This window comes from Panthera tigris, chromosome D1 (genome assembly GCF_018350195.1).
Source record: "Panthera tigris isolate Pti1 chromosome D1, P.tigris_Pti1_mat1.1, whole genome shotgun sequence".
Classification (NCBI taxonomy): domain Eukaryota; kingdom Metazoa; phylum Chordata; class Mammalia; order Carnivora; family Felidae; genus Panthera; species Panthera tigris.
In genome coordinates, this window is record NC_056669.1 from 19,405,577 (window position 1) to 19,427,532 (window position 21,956).

General features: G+C 44.4%; 1 long non-coding RNA gene across 1 annotated transcript in view; it reads right to left on the reverse strand.

Annotated features, from left to right (window-relative positions):
• Positions 1 to 7,514: 7,514 nt before the first annotated feature.
• LOC122231527 overlaps positions 7,515 to 21,956 on the reverse strand; it is a 32,503-nt gene continuing 18,061 nt past the window's right edge. The window contains exon 3 of the long non-coding RNA XR_006208764.1: positions 7,515 to 7,642. This is a non-coding gene — a long non-coding RNA (uncharacterized LOC122231527). The remainder of the gene's footprint in view (positions 7,643 to 21,956) is intronic.

Sequence of the window (21,956 nt, forward strand, 5' to 3'; positions counted from 1 at the left end):
CTGGTGAATTCACAACTTTCATTGAGCCTTACATAATGTATCATCAATATTCATTCTTTCATAGACATCTATCTTAGTCATTCCCACCTCCCCCGGGGAAACACGGTCAAGAGAAAACATAAAGGACACTCTATCACAAATCCTTAATGAACAGCACACAGGAGCAGAAACTCACTTCTTAGTTTTGCGACTCATTTTCAGTGTAACCTTAAAATATCACTTAAAACTACTTTTGCCATGGGTTCCGTAGCCCCAGACCAGAGAATAACACTTTCTGTGACACCGAGGTGAATCTTTTACGCCTGCCCACGCAATAGTGTAGTATCTTGGGTACTGGATTATCGGGTTCTCCCTAGGTTAGTCAAAACCTCTGTCTTGTGGCGTCTAGGTACTAATTTCCTCTACTAGGTGGTGGACCGGTGGTCTCAACTTCCTATTCCAGGCAGCATTTGCACGTTTCTGCTTGCACAAGGATTCAGAGAGACGTGATGGAGCCCACGCATTTGGAAATGAGATTCTGCCAAAATTGTCTTGGGAAAAATTGGTATAGTGGAGGGTGGGTGTCCGTTATAGAGTATGTCATATGATGCTCACATTTAATTGCTTATCCCAAATAACACTGCTTCTACCCTTCCCAGGCTTTTCCATATAATAAACGAATAAGAATGATATGTCTGCCCTCAAATTCATTTGTTGGGGCATTAGTGTTATTCGTGCATTAGATTATTTGTAAGCGATAACGACGACTAGACTGCCCTCTAAGACTTTTAGGCTCCGCTCAACTCTGACCTTCTGTGTAATACGGGTCTCTGTATCCCTGGCATAGCATTTGGCACATGCGAGGTTCAGATTAATGAGTTTTGAGTAAATAAATAAGAAAATGGCTAATGTAGTATTTTCTATTACTTGGATGGTGGCCATAGGTCAGGGTTTCTCAGAATATAGTCCTGCATCATCCAAAGAACTCGTCAAAACATGAGATTCCCAAGCCCTACTTGAGGCTTACTGAATCCTCCCCTCTCTTGGTGGGGCCCAGGACTCTGCAATTTTAATAAACTTCCACATGATTCTTAGGCACAGGTTGGTTAGGGAGCCTCTGCTTTGCTTTTGTTGTCTCAAAAGCATCATTTTTGGCTTTGCTGGAACTCTTCAGTCAACCGGAAGCAACGATGGTTCTAATGTATGAGGAAGTCTTATTCCCAAGGCTTCATGTTCCTACCTGGTTTGAAGACTCATATTTTTGATATTCCAAACACCTCTCCGGTGTTCAATCCATCTCTGATGTCAGATGCATGAAACCAGTTTCTCTTTTAATCTGTTTTGCCATCTGATTGGCATGGATTGATTAGTTAAATTTTTCCAATAAAGAGAAGCTAATGGATCTTTGACTTAAGTGATGTGTGTGTGTATGTGTGTGTGTTTTTATGTGTGTGCATTGAAATGCTGTGATTTTCTTTTGTTTTGACTTGACTCAATTAATTCATCAGCTTGCAACTAGTCAAGTGTGACTTCTTAATAGCTTGGGTCATGCTTACTCCTTCAATCAACTCTCTACCTGCTTTGTCTACGTCTTATGGAAAGGGTTCTTTGGTGGGGGGGGGGTTATTTGTGGATTTTTATATTCAGTCAGGGGTAAAACATGCAAAAGTACACTCTAATAAATATCTAGGTCTACATTCCGGAAGGTCGTGCTCCTTGGGCGTGCCATGGCATAGCTTTATGAAGGAGCCCCGTCTAACAGTAGTTGATGGGAGTCAGAATCTCATGCAAGCCTTCAGAGCAGTTTTTCATCCAGTCTCCTCTCGCAGAATTGACACGTTTTGCACTTCTGTCAACACTGTACTTACGGCTTCCGTGACATGACTGAAACCCCCCGAGGGAAGTGAATGATGGTATGTCTTTTTTTCTTTCATTCTATCCTCTGTCTCTCCCAAAAGCATTGGGGAAAAAATCCAAGATGAGATGCTCAGTTCTATGCAGGTGACAATGCAGTCATGTGAATTACTAATTAAGTATAACTCAATTTCTCAGACCTCAAGGTCCAGAGAGTTAAAAATCAAACATGGGGAGAGGAGTACACTGAGTCCCTCTGGTGAATCTGCTGGAGCCTCAGCTCCTCCAGGACCACCTCAGGGCCTCTGGATAGCTCACTCTTCCCCCTGAAAGTCTGAGGGTCCCCTCCAATGGTGCTGATCAAGTCTCTCCCCTGCTTGATGGCCTCCATTCTGGCTGCCCTGGGATCTGTTGATTTCATTGCTGAACACCACTGTCATTGATCTTCTCTCCTCCATGAGGTCCCTGATTCTGAGTTACTTTGGTCCTTACATGGTCTGGAATACTTCAAAACTTGCACAGGGCAAGATTGGGGTGGAAAGGAAAGAGAAAAGGTAGAAGAAAGGTTCTTCCTCCCCTAGCAGTAGAATGGCTTCAATAAGTCCAAACAAAATGTCTTAGAAAGCCAAGTCTCTCATTGTGCCTCTGATGTGAGCATTATTTCACGTGATCGATTTTTCAGTTACTTTCATGAAACTACATCCCTCCAAGGACAAAAATTAAAATGTTGGCCACTGGTTGTCTCTTGCTTGGGGTCAGACAGCAATGTGAATTTGACCACACCCAAGACCAGGGCTCTCTGCTTCCCATCTACTGGGGACCCTGGGCAAGAAGAGGGCAGTGACCGCCCCCTCCTAGCTGTCCTGGTTTCAGGGCCAGCCATTGGCATGACAGCACTAGCCTGTCCACTCCCTGCTTCTCCTCTATGAGACCCTGAGGGAGTAGGAGTCCAGCAGCCTGCCCAATGAGGCTCAAGTGGCCCAGAGCAGCTCCCTTCCAGACCCTTTGCTATGTACAACTTAGCCAGATCTGCCAGAGATGAAGGCAAGCCCCCTCCAGCTACCCAGCAAAATTGCCAATTAAATCAGAGAAACTAAATTGGATCTAGCGGATGTCTCTGACTCAGCTGGCCCTAGGGAAACAGTGACTGCCAGCAGGTGGTTCAGAGCAACTCTCTGTAATATTCATTTCACGTTGCTTAAAGATATGAAAAAGACCAAGTCTACCAGCTTCTGGTGTTTGACAAAGCAGGCTGCTGTTGGATAATATTTGAACAGACAGCTGTGTCTGAGTGTGCCAGGGGAAACCTTCCCAGGCAATCGAGTAAGGTCAGCATAAATTCCTCAGACTAGCTAAGAACTGGGATATGCCTAACCCCACGAAAACCGAGGGGCAACTTACGTGCACTGTTGGTTCTTTCACACACACGCTGGTTCATTCACTCGTCATTCATTCACTAGTCACCCAACAATTATTTATGGAACTCTCATCTGTGCCCATCTCTGTCCTCAGTGCTGGGCACACACTGTCCCGGGCACCACAAAGCCTGAAGGCCGGGCCCAATTCTGACGATGCTTGTACTTCCTCATGCATCAGTCAGAACCTTTCCTGAAAAACCTGCAGGACACAGTTCTTGCTAATATGCATCAAGATTGTCAAAAGTACTTAACTTTTTAACGGCACAATAAAGTGGCCCAACGAATGAAGCATGTATCCTCTGTATTCAACGTCAAATAGAAGCTTTGTCTAAGCCAGCAAGAGGGCCAATATCGCCTAATACTCAATCTAGTCCTTACTTCATCCCTTTGCAAAGAAGGCCTGTACAAAGTGCAAGGTGCCTGTAGCTAGAAAGAACCCAACTTGGACGGTGCCTAGAAATAACACAAAACAACAAAATCACAACCACACACAAGGCCCTCTGGATGAAGCCTTAGCCCAGCAGTAAATAAGGGCCAACAATGTCCGAATTCTGAATTAAATGTCACAAGAATGCCTTCCTGACCTCTGTCCCCTCTGGATACAGAGACACATGTCTTCGCGTATGTCTTGCTCATACGCAGTGGGTCGGCTGGAGCCTTCCCAACACTCAGCGACTGGCATATAATTCTTATCAGCTTCTTTCCGTGGTTGTTCAGAACATATCAGATTATAAACAAACTAGAAGGGAAGGGAGGGAGAGGGGCTCTCAAGTTAAGCAGGAGATGACAGGAGAAGCTGAAAGTTGATAATGTGGTAAGAAGAACTGACATCAGACACACAACTATTCCCAGTAGTTAATGCTCTTAAAAATAGTCAAAGTTCAACCTGCTTATACTCCCCTGCTCAAATGATAAAATACTTGGGATCCAAGTTAAAAGCTTTAAGAAGATAACAAAGTGTTTTCTCCATTTTAATATATTTCCATCCAAAAATGATAAATTAAGTTCGCCTGTGTGCAAATTTCGCAAGTAGTGCTTGAAATACCACCTTCCTCTAGAATGGCAGCTTGAAAAGTTTGTTAAAGTTCTTAGATGTATATTAAACCCTTTGACCCTCATAGCAACCCCGTGAGGCAAGTAGACCGATCTTGATGGTTCCACTGTTCATCTGTCCTTTCATTGATTCTGTCAGCCAATGACCATTTGTTGATTACCTCTCTGTTCCAGGTAGTGCGCTCCCCTAGGATCCTGTACTCCCCAGTATGGCAGCCCCGAGCCCCATGGGGCGATCAAATTAATTCAAACTACAATCCCAAGTCTGTATATGCTGGACACAAGGGTAAAGGAGAGGAGGAAAATGAGAGTATGTGCTTGTCCTGGTCCAGTAGATGCTCAACATGGCCCCGTATCTTCGTGTGGGAGGTGTCCTATGACTTCCCTTCTCCTGTCAGCTGTTCTTTGTTCTATCTCCAATGTATCCCCTCCACCTGCCTGTAAGGCAGCACACTGCCAGAACCAGTTAGGCAGGTGACCCTCTCTCCCTTTTCTCAATGATTTCCAAGAACCCCGCACCCACAATGGTAAGCTACTCTAATGACTCGTAAGTGGTCTACCGTTTTTATTGCTAATAACCGAAAATGTTTCCACTGAAACAATCCAGCTCTCTCCTTTCTTTGCCTTTACCTCTAATTTTCAGACGGAAGAAGCTCAAGACGGTAAAACTCTCTTTTCTCAAAGACGAGCTACATCAACCTCCACCTCCTGCTGTGCACCTCTCTGCCGTCCACCTCCGGGACGAGATCTGTCCCTTGAAGAATGTCTGACGCACCTTCCCAGGGACTACCCGTGTCTTTCTTTCCACCAGGAAATCAGAGGCTGAAAATGAATGGTCTTCGGTGCCTCGGGGTTTTGAGAGGCTTGACTTCTTTTTTTAAGCAGAAAACAGAGAATCAGGATGCAGATGGAAGTGTTACCAGATCCCAGCAAGAAAACACATGAAGCAATGCAGAAACTAGGATGGGTCTGATCTCACAAGGGTGCTGGAGGCAAATCCTACGACGAATGCGGCTCATGAAAGAAATACAAAGGAAGTGACGGAAACGTGAAGAGGTGACTGTAGAGGCCAACGTGGAGATGCTTAAAGAAATTATGGGACAGGTTGCATTAAGCCCAAAGGGAAATGTAGACTCTGTTGTCACCATCAAAGGCTTAGCAAACATCTTCACCAGACATCAAACATTGGGGAAGCCCTGCAGCCTTAGCCAAAAAATTAAAATTAAAATTAAATAGGATAAAATAAAATAAAAATCACTAAGTGTTCCCCTGTGAAGACTGGCACAGTGAATGGAGGAAGGGACAGTTGTGGGTCAGCACAGCTTTTCATTTTAAAAACCCTCTTCTGGCTCGGACCTTTCCCCCTGAATACCAAGTACTGACTGAACACTATGGCAGAACAGGCCACAGTGAAAGAGGCAAGTGGGTCCCCGCTCAGAGGGAAAGAGGATGATCTGAGGCTCAAAGCGAGGCCTGGATTCCAGAGGCCCCCATCCAGCTACAGGTGTTGAAAACCATCAAGCACGGGGCTTCTCTCTGCCTGACCCCGAATTAATATGAGCCCTGTGACGCTCCATAGCAGATGCGGCCCACAGGGGCTCATTCCGCCCTGAGTATACTTCAGTCTACCAAGATCTAACCTTCCTTCTTCCTCCCTACTTCCCAACCACTGGATTCCAGAATGCAAACCAGCTCCCTCCTGGACTGGAGTCCTGTTTGGAGCACAGGTGATTTGCTGGCTGTCGCTGGGGAGCTGGAACCCACGAAGCAGCACTCTGACCTTAACAGGCCTGGAAGCATCAGCCTGGGGAGTAGTGTCACTGCTTTGAGAGCCTTATTGCAATACCCGGCTCCCAGACCGACCCCCTAAGAATACTGAGCCCAGCCTGTGTTGGACCCAAATCTGCCACCTGCCTTGATGCTGTGACTGGGTACGTTCCTGCAGCTGTGTTTCTTCTCCTAGACCTGGTCTACCCTCTCCCAGCCAGCTGATACCTAAGACTCTAGGAAGCTTCCCATTTTAACTGTGTGCAGATCTGAGATACCAGCACCCAATCATACACACGAATGCGGTGGAGCCTTGTAGGCCCAAGTAAAGAATTTGGATTTTATTCTAAGCGTGATTGGAGAATTTTAGGCAGACGAATGATAAGCTTTGCCACGCCTTTTAAAAACGTAACTCTGGCGGGGCGCCTGGGTGGCTCCCTCGGCGGAGCGTCCGGCTCTTGCTCTCATTCAGCTCAGGTCACGATCTCACAGTTCATGAGTTCGAGTCCCGCATCAGGCTCTGCACTGACGGTGCGGAGACCGATTGGAATTCTCCCTCTCTCTCTATTCCTCCCCCTTCTCTCTCTCTCTCTCTCTCTCTCTCTCAGAATAAATAAACTTTAAAAAAAAGTAACTCTGGCTACCATGTGAAGAATGGATCTTGAAGCGGTAAGAGAAGATGCGAGGTAATAAGTTAGAGGTCCAGCTAGCCCTCCAGTACTTAACTAGTATTCACATGATAGCCCAGGTGAGAAAGAGTGGTGAGTGGGAGTGTGGTAGAGTGGAAACAGAAACAAAAAGGTTAGAGATGTGTTTTCAAGGCAGCTGATTAACATTCTTAAAATTTTTTTTTAATATACTTATTTTTGAGAGAGAGAGGCAGAGAGCGAGCGCAAGAAGGGGCAGGGCAGAGAGAGGAGACACAGAATCCGAAGCAGGCTCCAGGCTCTGAGTTGTCAGCACAGAGCCCGACGCGGGGCTCGAACTCACGAGCCGTGAGATCTTGACCTGAGCTGAAGTCGGGCACTTAACCTACTGAGCCACCCAGGCACCCTGATTAACATTCTTTTTTTTTTTTTAATTTAATTTTTTATTTTTTAAAATTTACATCCAAATTAGCATATAGTGAAACAATGATTTCAGGAGTAGATTGCTTAATGCCCCTGACCCATTTAGCCCATCCCCCCTCCCACACCCCCTCCAGTAACCCTCAGTTTGTTCTCCATATTTACGAGTCTCTTCTGTTCTGTCGCCCTCCCTGTTTTTATATTATTTTTGTTTCCCTTCCCTTATGTTCCTCTGTTTTGTCTCTTAAAGTCCTCATACGAGTGAAGTCATATGATTTTTGTCTTTCTCTGACTGACTAATTTCACTTGGCATAATACCCTCCAGTTCCATCCACGTAGTTGCAAATGGCAAGATTTCATTCTTTTGGATTGCCGAGTAATACTCCATTGTATATATGTATACCACACTTTCCTTATCCATTCATCCATCGATGGTTCACATTCTTAGGCAGATAAAAACGATGGCTGCTACCTTCGTCCACGTCAGGGGCACATGGGTTTAAACTGGAACACAACGAGGAACTCAGTAAGACATAAGTAAACCTCATGTTCATTCAGGACTAATTAGCACCAACATATTTATCCATACGTAGACCTTGGAATTTTCTAGGGCGACTCCTCGGGAATAAAACAATTATCTAAAGTAACCTCAAAGATGTAAACTTTATCAATCCTTTCTTCCTGGGACCTAATGGTGTTCTGCTCTAGAAAGTACTCCTTCCCTAAAGAAAACTTTCCCAGCGTTAAGTGCAACAATAGAAAACTAACACACAAACCAATGCTGTGCAATGGAAGTAAGAGCATCGCAAAACATTTTGAGGGAGTCTGCCGGAGTGTGTTTCAAAAGGGTATCTTGAGTGCCTACCATGAGCACATTCGAGAAGTTCCACAAAACAGTATGGGTCACCGACAAAGATTCCTCCATCCATTCCCCTGAAGGAACAACCTTTGGGATAATAGGCCATACAGCCCGGAATATGTTACACTCATCGACAATATTTCCAACGTCATCACCAATTATACATCAACACAGAAGGCACCTATTAATGCTCTCATTTGAATTCATTCAACTGCATGCAAATGGCTCAGCCAACGGAAGGATGGTTTGCCTTCTAATATAACAGTGCAGTTTCTACACCGCGGGCAGAAAAATCATTCTCCTTGCTGAGGAGTTCTTCACAGAATTGTTCATTTGCCTACCCCCTTTTTCGGGGTCAATCAATCTTAGATCCTTTAAAATATGGAAATATGTCATACGATTTTATCAACTGGAAGAGGTGAGTCAGGAATGGTCTGGTGGTGGCAAGCCTCATCATAGGCCCAAAGTATGTAGTTTATGTGTTACATACACGAAACGCACCAAAACCTAGAGCAGCACCCAAGACTCAGGGCACTGGTCTTACAGCGCTCCCAGATGTGTAGGGAAGTGTGTGGCCACGTGTACTCATTAAAGTCTTGAAACGCAAAGTTGATTTTATACATGCGATGAAAACCCATCGTTGAATGAAACTCCCAAAGAAGACTGTAAAGTAATACAAATGTGTAGCCATTGCTGCCACAGCATACGTCGAATTTCTTCAGTCCTATAATAAGAGCAAAGATCCCTTCTCGATTTGGATTGTGATTCTGTATTTATATAGGTATTTATACAAAGTATTCTTCAGGAGGAAACAATCGGGACCCCGGCGCTATCTGCTATCTCGTGGTCCTGTCCCATTCCAACATTTAATCATTCTATCACCTTATACCATGTGTTTTGAAGATTTCGCCAAGAAATGCCACCCTTTCCCCACAACAAAATCTAAAAGAAATTCCCAAATTTGCAGTTTGAGACAGATGGCTTAGTTATGCAGTATAAGCAGCAACATCCTAACGAGATTGTTGATTTCACTTATGAAATTTGCCTCCGAACAAAGACTGATGGTTCTTGGAATTAAAAAAACAACAAAACAGTGCTACAGTAATCCCACCCGTGTATCAAATTATCAAAGGTCTTAGAAGAACAATGACAGGTACAATTGTTACATGTGCTCTTATCCCAGAGACCATCAGAAGCGAAGCCACCCTTGTGGCCTCAGATCTTTTATTTTATTTGCTTCAAGACAAAATGAAAGTAGTCTATCACCACATAGATTCCAGAAACGGGGCTTTAAAAAAAAAAAATGTCCAGCAGGCTCCCGGAGTAGTTTCAAACACAGGAGCTACTCAGTTTCCAGGTTGGAAGCAGCATTTGTTTGCTCTTGTGGTACCCGAGAGAGGATTTATACTACCAGACGCTGCCAGCTCTCTCCTAAAAAGGTTTTCTTCTGGTTGCCGGATGATCCCCTGCAAAAAAGTAGGGAAGGGCCACGAGGTCTTCTGCCAGCATCACTTACTGGAGCCAGATACTCCAAACTAATACTCTAATAGGTAACAGCATCAACTCCACGATCTCAAAATAAACAGAGTCTCTACAGTGACCCAGAATATACGTGACGTATGTAATGCCTGCAGTCTACGGAGAGGCAACAAGCACCTGGTCCCTTTAGGTTCTATCTACCTGGTCCAATAGATGTTTGGTACTTTTGAGGTTGATATCTAGTAAATCGATTTCTTTCTATACGTTTTTCTTTCAATAGTCCTTTCAGAGATAATGTATGCAAAATCACTGTTCTTGAAATGCCTTTATACATGCTTACTTTAGCAAGTTTTAAAATTATGCGATATGAAATTTTTTTTTAACTTTTTAATGTTCATCTATTCTTGAGAGAGAGAGGGAGAGACAAAGTGTGAGCGGGGAAGGGGCACAGAGAGAGGGAAACAGAATCTGAAACAGGCTCCAGGCTCTGAGCTGTCAGCACAGAGCCCGACGCAGGGCTCGAACTCACGAGCCGTGAGATCGTGACCTGAGCCAAAGTGGAATGCTTAACTGACTGAGCCACACAGGCACCCATGATGCGATATAAAATTTAAAAGGATATGGCAAACATCAGGGAGGAGGACTTTGGTTTCATCAAAGCCAGTCACCATGAACACACACCCATCTGGGATGGGAAGAGAGGAGTTCTGGTGTCACAAGTCCTAAGTGTATTAACGGTGTCTCCACCCACTAACTGCAAAACCCTGGAAAATTCCTCCAACATTTCCATGCCTCAGTCGCCTCAGCTAGAAAACGGGAATAACCCTATTTCCTCAGCCTACTTCACAAGATTAGTGAAATACTACATTCCTTTTGCAAATTTTAATTTCAATTCATGTAGCTGAATGTATGATCAATCAATTATAAAATTGGGATAATTTAAACAAGCCGAATAGAAAAAAAATCTCTCCCTTGTGAACCTGGAAATCAAATATATCTCCTCAATCTCCAGAGTCAAGAAATTTCTTTTTTTAATTCTGAGAGATATGTCTGGTAACAAAGCCAATAATAGCTGAGCCCTTACTATGTGAACATTTAATTCATTCTTGCCTCATCTCATTTAATTCTCACAGGAAGCTTACAAGGGAGATACTCTCTCTTTTTTAACAAAAGTTGTATGTTTTATATGAAGCAAAGGAAGACTTATTTTTCCTGAGCCTTTTCCATATTTTTAACTAACTGTGTTTTTTAAACAGTCTGATAGGGGATAAGTCAAGCCCTTTCTCAGTTTTTTATATGACTTTTTGTGTGTGTGTGGTTGTTATTTTGGGGCTTTAGGCTTATCTTTTTTTTTTTTTTTAATAAATCTGATGGACACACCGTAGTCCTGGTTCTAGTCTTTTTTCTTTTAACTGAAGTATAGTTGATGTACAACGTGATGTTACTTTCAGAGGTACAACATATGGGTGAAATACTCTTACTCCTGATTTAGGAAATATGAGTGGAGCTTAGCACATTAAGTGTTTCTGCCCCCTGTCACCTCCCTAGTAGGTAGCTGAGCCAGCATTTGAGCCTTGGATAATCTGACTATAAAACCCATCCTTGAAATAAATGAAACAGAGAACAGAAAAAAACAACAGAAAAAAATATTAACCAAACTAAGAGTTAAACAAAACAAAAGATAAACAAAATTGGCAAACCCTTAGCTAAGGAAAAAAGAGAAAAAACTCAAAGCAACAAAATTACAAATGAAAAAGGAGACATTACAATAGATACCACAGTAATTCAAAGGATCATAAGAAGTATAAATAATTATACTTTGTTTCAACAAACTGGACAACCCAGAAGAAATGAAAAAATTCTTAGAAACATCTAACTTATCAAGACTGAATAAAAAATAAATAGAAACTCTGAATAGACCAATTACTATTGATAAGGTTGAATCAGTAACTTAAAATCTCCCAATGCAGAAAATTCCAGGATCAGATGGATTCACGGGTGAATTTTCCTAGACATATGGAGAAGAATTAGCACCATTCCTTTTCAAACTCGTCCCCAAAAAAATTAAAGAAGAGGGGACATTCCCAAACTCATTTTAGAAGGCCAGCATTATCTGGATACCAAAACCAGAAAAGGACACTACTAGGAAAGAAAAATAAAGGCCAATATCCCTGATGAATACAGATGCAAAAATTTTAAATAAAATACCAGCAAACTGAACTCAGCAGCACATCAAAAGGATCATTCACCATGATCAAGTGGGATTTGTCCCTGGGATGCAAGCATGGTTCAACATACATAAATCACTCAATATGCTATATTGAGTTAATATAATGAATTAAAAAAAATATATAGTCCTCTCAATATATGCAGAAAAGCATTCAACAAAATTTGACATCCATTCATGATTTTAAAAAAGACTCGACAAATTAGGCATAGAAGAAACCTATCTCAACATAATAAAGGCCATATACGACAAGCTTACAGCTAACATCGTACTCAGTGGTGAAAGGTTAAAAGCTTTTCCTTTCATTTCAGAAACAAGACAAGAGTGCCCATTCTCACCACTCTTTTTTTTTAATGTTTATTTATTTTTGAGAGATAGAGAGACAGAGTACAAGCAGTGGAGGGGCAGAGAGAGAGAGAGAGAGAGAGAGAGACAGAATCTGAAGCAGGCTCCAGGTTCTGAGCTGTCAGCACAGAGCCCAACATGGGGCTTGAACCCATGAACTGTGAGATCATGACCTGAGCTGAAGTCGGATGTTTAACTGACTGAGCCACCCAGGCACCCCTCCTTCTTACCACTCTTATTCAGGATAATACTAGCTAAAGCAATCAGGCAAGAAAAATAAAAAGTACCAGAATTACAAAGGAAGAAGTAAAATTATCTCTATTTGCAGATGACATAATTTTATATATAGAAAATTCTAAAGACTTACCCAAAATCTGTTAGAGCTAATCAATGAATTCAGTAAAGTTTCAGCATACAAAATTAACTCAACAAAAATTAGTAGCATCCCTCTACAATAACAATGAAATTTCTGAAAAAGAAATGGGTTCCATTTACAATAGCATAAAAAACAATAAAATATTGATGGCTTCCTGTCTTACATTGAGGTCTTTCATCCATTTTGAGTTTATTTTTGTGTATGGTGGAGAACAAACTGAGGGTTGCTGGAGGGGTTGCAGGAGGGGGGATGGGCTAAATGGGTAAGAGGCATTAAGGAATCTACTCCTGAAAGCATTGTTTCAGTATATGCTAACTAATTTGGATGTAAATTTAAAAAAAAATAAAAAATAAAATTTTAAAAAACAATAAAATATTTAGTAATAAACTCAACTAAGGAGGTAAAAGATCTCTATGTTAAAAACTATAAGACATTTATGAAAAGAGTTGAAGAAGACTCATATAAATGGAAAAACAACCCGTGTTCATGGAGTGAAAGAATTAATATTATTAAGATGTCAATAAAACCAAAAGTCATCTATAGATTCAATGCAAACCCCATCAAGATCCCAATGGCATTTTTTTCATAAGTAGAAAAAACACTCATAAAATTTATATGGATACACAATGGCCCGAAATAGCCAAAGAAATCCTGAAAAAGAAGGGCAAAGCAGGAGGTATCGCACCTCCTGATTTCAAGCTACGCTATAACGCTATAGTCATCAAAACAGTATGGTACCGGCATAAAAACAAACACATAGACCAACAGAACAAAATCGAGAGCCCAGAAATAAACCCAAGCATATATGGTCAACTAATATTTGACAAAGGATCCAAGAATACTCAGTGGAGAAAAGATAATCTCCTCGATAAATGGTACTTGGATAATTGGATGTAAAAGAATGAGACTGGACCCATATCTTACATCACTCACAAAAATTAACTTGAAATGCATTAAAGACTTAAGTGTATGTCCTGAAACCATGAAACTCCTCGAAGAAAACAGGAATAAAATTCCTTGTCATTGGTCTAGGTAGTGACTTTTTAAATAGTGACACCCAAAGCACAAGCAACAAAATAAAAAATAAACAGGCGGGGCTACATCCAACTGAAAAGCTTCTACGCAGCAAAAGAAGCCATCAACAAAGTGAAAAGACAACCGATAGAATGAGAAATACTATTTGCAAACCACATACCTGGTAACAGGTTAATATCCAAAACATATAAAGAACCCATACAACTCAACAGCATAGTAACTCAATCACAAATCGGGCAAAGGACCTAAATGGACGTTTCTCCAAAGAATATACACGAAAGGCCAACAGGTACATGAAAAGCTGCTCAACATCACTAGCCCTTAGGGAAACGCAAAACCACAATGAGAATTCACCTCACACGCGTTGGAATGGCCATCGTCAAAAAGACAAGAGATAAGACATTACGGCAAAGATGTAGAAGAAAGGAAACCCTTGTACCCCACTGGTGGGAATGTAGATTGGTACAGCCACTATGGAAAACAGTATGGAGAATCTTCATCAGATTAATATCATCCAGCAACTCCACTTCGGGGAATATATCCAAAGGAAATGAGAACACGAATTTGAAAAGATATCTACACCCTCACGTTCACATAACATTATTTACAAAGCCAGGATGTGGAAACAACCTAAGTGTCCATCAATGGTTGAACAGATACAGAAGCTATGGTAGACATATACAATGGGATATTATTCAGCTATAAAAAAAAAAAAAAAAAGGAAAGGAATCCTACCATTTGCAACAACATGGATGGACCTTGAAGGCGTTATGCTAAGTGAAACAAGTCAGACAAAGACGAATCCTCTATGATCTCATACGTGGAATTTTAAAAACAAAACCAAACTCAGAAAAAGAGATCGGGTTTATAGTGACCAGAGGGGGAGGGTGGGTGGGAAGAGAGAGGAATGGAGGAAGGGGGTCAGAAGATGCAAGCTTCTAGTTTTCAGATGAGTAAGTCCTAGGGATGTGATGCATGATGCCTATAGCTAGTGCTGCTGTATTGTATACAGGAAAGTTGATAAAGACTAAAGAGGTCACCTGACAAGGAGGGTTTTGCCCCCTTTTTTCTTTTTCTTTTTCTTTTCTCTTTATCGTATCTATACAGAAAGGTGAATGTTAGCTGAACCTATTGTAGTAATCATTCCATAATATATGGACATCAAACCATCACGCTGTATGCCTTCAACTGATACAGTGACGTGTGCCAATTGTTTCTTGGTAAAACTCGGGGGAGAATCCATGCTTGTGATGACTGTTTAGATGATCTCCTACAGAGCTGTGAATTCTTAACCCAGCACCTTCCAGGGCAGCCTCCTCACCCTCCTCCCCATTCCACATCCGCTCACCGGTTGTCTGCAGCTCTGGGCCGTTACTCCTGTTCTCTCTTCCTGAATTCGTCTCCTCTCACTTGCTGGATCCTCTGCAGCCTGTCAGACTCACCAAGAGCCTTGGCCTGAGCGTATGTGTCTCTAACAAAATCCCATTTCATACTGATCACTGTCTATTGTTGCGTTAATTTGTCAATCACGTCTTAGATGTGTCCTCCAGCTTGGCTCTTCTGTGAAGGCATCAGATGTGTCTCCCGTCTCCCCCCACCAGTGCCTAAGCCTATACTCGGTTGATAGAACATTCCTTTCTTTTTTTTTTTTTTAAGTTTATTTATTTAGTTTGAGAGAGACAGAAAAAACGAGAGCACAGGTGGGGTAGGGCCAGAGAGAGGGGAAGACGGAATCCCAAGCAAGCTCCGCACCATCGGCGCAGAGCCCGATGTGGGGCTTGAACTCATGAACCGCGAGATCATGACCCGAGCCAAGATCGAGACTCCGCCCCTTGACTGACCGCACCACCCAGGCGCCCCTAACAGACCACTTCTTAAACAACTGCTTGCAGACATGAACAAGGCTTTTACTGGCCTTACTCAAGTCCAGCCTGGCTTTCCCATTCCTGACGCCACTCCAGGCAAATACGCCCAAACGACACGCTGTGCACGAGTGAACAAGACCAACCTCTTCACGTGATTGGGAACACAGACAAACGAGCAAAATGTGTGAGGCGAAAGACGTGTTAGGCACCCAGGGGCACAGCCACCCCAACCTCTGGGGCCACAAGAAGGTTATTTGGCAAGTCTGATGCTGACACTGAACTTTTTTTTTTTTTAATTTTTTTTTTAACGTTTTATTTATTTTTGAGACAGAGAGAGACAGAGCATGAACGGGGGAGGGGCAGAGAGAGAGGGAGACACGGAATCGGAAACAGGCTCCAGGCTCTGAGCCGTCAGCCCAGAGCCCGACGCGGGGCTCGAACTCACGGACCGCGAGATCGTGACCTCAGCCGAAGTCGGACGCTTAACCGACTGAGCCACCCAGGCGCCCCGACACTGAACTTTTAAGGATTGTGTAGTGGTAACAACAACAAATGCTTATGGAATGTGTCCCCCCCTTCCTGGCACTTCAAACGTGCCACCTCGCGTAACCCTCTCGATAATTCTGTGAGGAAGATGCTATCGTTATCCCATTTTGCTGACAAGAAAACTGGGGGCTGAGGTAGAATAATTAAGCCCAGGGTTATCGGTAAGCGGGACGAGGAAGACTGAAGCCCAGGCAGGCTGGCTCCCAGAGCCCACTGCTTTAACCAGTATTCCCGCCTTCCTCTCAGGGAGGTTAGTCACTGAGGAGGGAGAGAAAGGACAGTCCGGGCCGAAGGCCCTGCACACGTAAAGGACACGTGAGAAGCTCAAGCAGCCTGCATAGCGAAGCTGAAGGAGCTTTCTACAAGCCTCTGACAGTTCCAGGTGAGGCTCTGGTTCCTCTGAGATGGACATTTCGTCATTTTCCAATGAAGGAACAGCGTAGCCACTCAGCCCTGGGCTGTGCCGCACAGAGGCCTTTTGTGAGCGGTGTCCGCCCTGCCCGCCTGTCCTCGTGGCCCAGTGTGGTCCCTGCTGTGCATCAGCAAGCAGATCTCTGACCTTGCCTCAGCCCCGTGGAATGAAGGGATCCGGAAAGATCCCAAGAGCTACCCTAGCTCATCTCTCTGCTTCCAGAAAGGACTTTTCTGTACTGCCAGACTCCTAGGGAAGATACCACAACTCCCTTGACCTTGACCTCCCACTGCCATGTCAAACCACCCTTTCTATGAAGACACACTTCCTTGGGTCTAATATGATTCCTACCTGCTCAAAAAGCCTGGCTTCTCAGCTCTGTCTTCGTGTGTGGCAGAACAGTAGGTGACCTCTGAAAAGACTGCCTCAAACACCTGTGACACAGCCACCCTTGGACCCCGGGATCTGGATTTTCCTCCTGGCCCAACCCCTTTCGAGCCGTGTGACATCTGACAAATCACTCAACCTTTCAGTGATTCAGGTTCTCATCTGTAAAATGGGCACAGTCCTACTTGTCTCTGAGGACGAAATATAGACAAAAGACTTCACACAGTGCCTAACTCATCATAAACGCTTACCAAATTGGAGCCTAAAAAGTGAAAAAGCTAATCTCTTGGGCACCTGCAGGTCCGTACACAATTTGGGGACTAACAAAGCTCTGGTCAGCTTTTCCAGAAAGAACAACAACAACAACAACAAACAACAACAAATCAAAGGCCTGAAAATAGTGAGTACACCTGTAGCCTTCTTTTCTACCAGTATGCAGAAATATTTGTAAGGAGCGGTTACCTATCAGTTACGTGTCAGTTATAAAAGTGTTAAATAAATCCATGAAGGCAAAGAAAAAAAGAGAAAGACACAAGCACCATCCTGCTGTTGCCATGACAACGAGGCAGGTTACCTGGACAAAGATTTTGGAAGTCTCTTAAAAGAAGAGCCAGAGATGTTTCCATCTCTTTGGGGAGGGACAGAGTCTTTCTTTATCTTCCACTAAAATGCACTTGTATGCTGAATGTGTCCCAATTAACACAGGGCAACATCTGAGAGGAGCGAGGACAGGACGTTGTGAGCAAGCAGGTGGTGGGATGGAAAGAGAGTTGGCAGGGGGCTGCGAGGTAGAGGCAATATCAGTGGAAAACGCAAGATCAAACTGCCAGGATCTGCATTGTTTCATTTAAAATGCCCAAAGAGCATTCACTCAAAAGCATCGTCCTCACCCACAAAGACCCCCAACCGCCGCAGATTAACTTTATAAGAAATTGAATCTTCACCGAGAACGCTCTCGTTTCTATTAACTGTAGCGACACGAAGAAAGTGATTAAAAACTGTGGTGGGCAAGATTTTTCCCTGAAAGTCATTTTTTTCATACGTAAAGGAATAAAGAGCTTGGGACTCATGACGCGCGTCCCCCCCTCCCATCTCCTCGGGTGTTGCATACAGGTCGTGTGTCTGTGTATGTATGTGTTTCCCTCCTACGATCCGCAGTTTACACGTAACATAATAATCTTGCACACCTCTCTCTCATTTTTGAGTTAATCGATAGCATTTTTAAAGCAGCAAATAGGGGCTATTTGTAATAGTATTTCCTTTAATTGCATATTTTTCAAACACAAGACTATTAAAGTAGCTGTCCATGAAAGCACCCATTCAACTCTCCTCTGAGGTGCCCCTTCATTCTGAAAGGGCTCACTCGTCAAGCTCAATAGCATCTCTTGGCTGCCTGAGAAAAAGCACTGGAGGGAAAAAAAAAAAAAAAAGCAACCTATTTTCCAGATCAAAGTAATCCCTACTCCATTGCCATGGCTGCAGACGTCTCTTTCTTCTTTTCATTGACCAGACAAGGTCCTTCTCAGCGCCCTGCTTTTTTTTTTTTCTTTTTCTTTCTTTTTTTTTTTTTTTTTTTTTTTTTTTGCCTGAATTTGTTTTCTCGTTGGGAAAAGTGGTCATTAAGGTATTAGTTTAGGTTGATTGGTTCTTCAGCAACAGAAGAGGCTTCTGATGCTTTGTTATCTCTGACACGATCTCAAAACAGTGGCCTGATTATTATACAATATAGAAATCATAACTCAAGGCAGCAGGCTTCCCGTTGAAACCCATGCAGTGAATGTGGGTTTGTGATTACACGCCTAACCTACTGGCTGCCTTTTGGGCCTGAGTGTCTGGCCACATCCCCGGACATTGCGTAGGACTTCACCTCCCTGCCCTGGCCGTTGAGCCGCCCTCCCGTGGACCCGAATCCCACCCCCCCCCCAGTCGTTGAGGCCACTGAGCACTTGCCTCCATTTACTCCAACCAGTGGCGCATTCAGTAGAAAGAATGGGGAGAGGGAGAGGGATGGCTTTGATGTGTCCCGGGGCAGGAAATCACTTGGATGATTCTTCCAGGGCCACTTGGCAGCAGGTAGAGGGTGGGACAGCTGGTGGGAAGGTCGGCGGCTGGGATGTGACTGCTCAACCGTAGCGGGTTGACTGTGCTGCCCCTGCAAACTTAGAAGTTTATTCCTATCGTCTGGTAGGGGGGTAGGGATAAGGCGGAAAGATCAGAGGGCTTGGCACATACACCTGGGAAAAGGAGAATTCCAAACTATCAAATAACATGCCGGAAGCTTTCATTGACTTTTCAAGACCAACTGACCCAAGTCTTCAAGCCCAATCTGATAAGGACGTATGACTGCCAACACCCAAGAGGTGGGATGCATGGTAGTTAGCCCCATGGAGCCTGAATCCAGACTTCAAGCCTCTTTCTACTCATCTGCCAAAATACAGTTGGTAACAGGTTCGCTGTGGGGATTAATAATAATAATAATAATAATACGTGCCATACTCACTATGTGCCAAACACTGCGCTTGGCACTTGATACATGGTGTCTCATCAAGCCTATGGAATACTTCCTATCCAACGCCCCCTCTTTCTTACAGGGAAACAGGCGTAGGAACCTGAAGTAAGTTATCCAGAGTCCTGCAGCTGGAAAGTGAAGTGGGATTCAAACCCAGTCGGCCCAAACTCCAGGGAACTATCAGCCAGTGAAATCCTATACAAAGTATTGATTCTGGTACAAGACACTCAGCAATATTACTGAGCGTTCATTTTGCATCGCCAACATTAATTGTCAACCTCCCTCTGTGGCTTCGTCCAAATGAAGAAAAGTACACGACGGGGCTTCGGTCACTGAAGGCTTTACGAAAGCAAACGCAGCAAAGTTAATTACGGTGACTGGAACTGGCACACAGGATAACGGACAACATTTCTTGACTCGAAAGTTCCGTGGAGATCAATAGCGCTTGAGGCCTCCCTGGGGGAGGCGGGGGGCGGGGGGCGGGGCGGGGACGGGAGCTCATTTCTAAAGGCGGCGCGGCCAAGAGGTATGGCCAAAAGGTCTACAGACACTGGCGTCACGGCCGCCTCAGCTGGGTGCAGGTGGTGATGTGGACGGTGCTTCTGCATTAGCCGCAGGGAGAGGGCGAGCAGAGCCGAGGGACACAACCCAGTTAGCCATACCAGAGAACGCCTGACCACACACTCCCTGCCTCCCATACTCAGAAAATACGTTCACAGAGGCTCTAAATCTTTCCCTGTTCCTATGTGAAGACGCCCGCAAGGAATCCGGTGCTCCTGCAATCTACAAACTCTTAGGGAAACCCAGAAAGCTTATTTAGAAGCCTCCTTCGTTTCCTTATTGGATTAGTATTTACTGAGACCCCTCTAAGTGCCAGGCACAAAGAATATAAAAAGGATCGACTAGGTCCCTGACCTGTGGCAGGAGGAGGAGGGAGTTAAGTGGTCAACACTGAAGCGGACCGTATTATGTCATTTGAGGGACCGGTGTCCGGAGAGCCCTGGGAAAGACGGCGAAGGCCAGGGGTGCCTAATTCTGATGTGGAGGTAGAAGAAAGTGGGGTGGTGGCAGGGGGTGGGATCCTGGAAGGCTTCTCAGAGGAGGTGCCGGGTAAAGACGAGGGTGAGGCAGTATGTGACTGAGGTCCTGACGACTAAATCTGGCTCCGTCCAACGTTCTTGCCTGTTGTGCGTATCAGTAAGAATCATGGGAACCCAGAGCTCCCTCAGAGGCTGTGGAGGACACACAAAATAAGTAAGAGATAGGTCCCCCCTCCCTCCGGACACTTAAGATGTGATAGCGATACAATCCCAACTTTGGCTTTACCACTCTGCAAAGCCTTCTAACGTTTCACACGCTACAGAGTAAGAGGAAGCCAAGCGTTAGCGGGAGGCCGGGAACACTCCTGAATGTGACCGCCAGCTGGCACCACGGGAACGCCTACAAAGAGCCCAGTCGCGAACATGGTTCTTAACCATCGCCTTGGAGTCAGGTCAGCTCCCCCACACGCTGTTTGAACTTGGCCAAGCCACCTAACCTCCCGGAGACTGTGTCACCTCATCTTCAAAATGGAGATCCTAACGGCTCCCCTTTCTAAGGTAGTTGTGAGGAAAGTTGAGATAAAGCAAGAAAAGTGTCTGGGTCAAGGTCTACCAAGAGGAAGCTCTCGATAATAACAATAAAGTTACGGGATGCTTATGACTTATAGTTATTTACTTTTTAAATAAATGCGTTTAAGTAATATTATTCCTGAGCTGGGTGACACGGTGGATACAAATACAGCTAATGGCCACGTTTAGACTCTTAGCACGTGCCAGTCACTGTTCCGGACACTTTACGTGTCTTATTTTAATTCACTGGATTCTCACGACACTAGGAAAGGTGTTATCATCCCCAGTTTACAGGTAAGAAACCTTGGCCACAGAGAAGTTAAGTAATTTGCCCAAGGCCACACAGCAAAGCCAGGATTCCAACAGATGGGAGGGTGGCTCAAGCTGTACTCCCAACCACCCTGGGGTGCTGCTTCTTGTCACAACGAATCAGACACGACCCTCGAAAAGAATGCTGGAAGGCAACCTGACATATGATAAGTCTCCGGAGAAGTAAAAATCATCAAAGTACCCAAAGAAGAGCTGATGAGATTGACCCAACCCAAACGGGGACATCAAGGAAAGGGAACCGTGAAGGAAAGCAGGGGCGTGCTGCGTCGTGGAAGCAAGAGGAAAAGAGTTCGGAAAGAAGCAGGTAGGCGGTGGCCGGCCACGCCAGGTACTACAGTGATGGAAAGGTGGAGGAACCTTCAGAACAACTAGGATGTAGCACAGCGAGGAGCGCAGTTAAGGGAGAGAGCAGATACCACGGAGGGCGGAGGGTAAAGCCAAATGACAAGGGACGGTAGGGAAGCGACACCAGTCGCTGTAGACTTCCCTTTTGAAAAGGTTAGTAACAAAAGGGAGGCGAGAGAGGAATGCCAGTTCAAAGGATTTTTCCCCTCCCAGACGAGGGTCCTTTGTTTGTTATCAGAATGGAACTTACGCGTAGAGAAAGAGCGAAGGTGCGGGAGACAGTTGTGGACAATTTATGAATGAGCGGAGAACGTGCACAGCTTCTGTGGGGTGGCTCCAGCGGGGGCTCTGGCCTCGGCCAAGAGGGACGCGCTCCTGCCTCTGATTCAAGAGGGAAGACGAGACGGAAGGAGACAGAGAGACATTTTGATATGGAGGGGCGGTGAGACAGCTCCCAGGAGCTGGTTCTAACCTTCTCGGCACGGACAGTTCT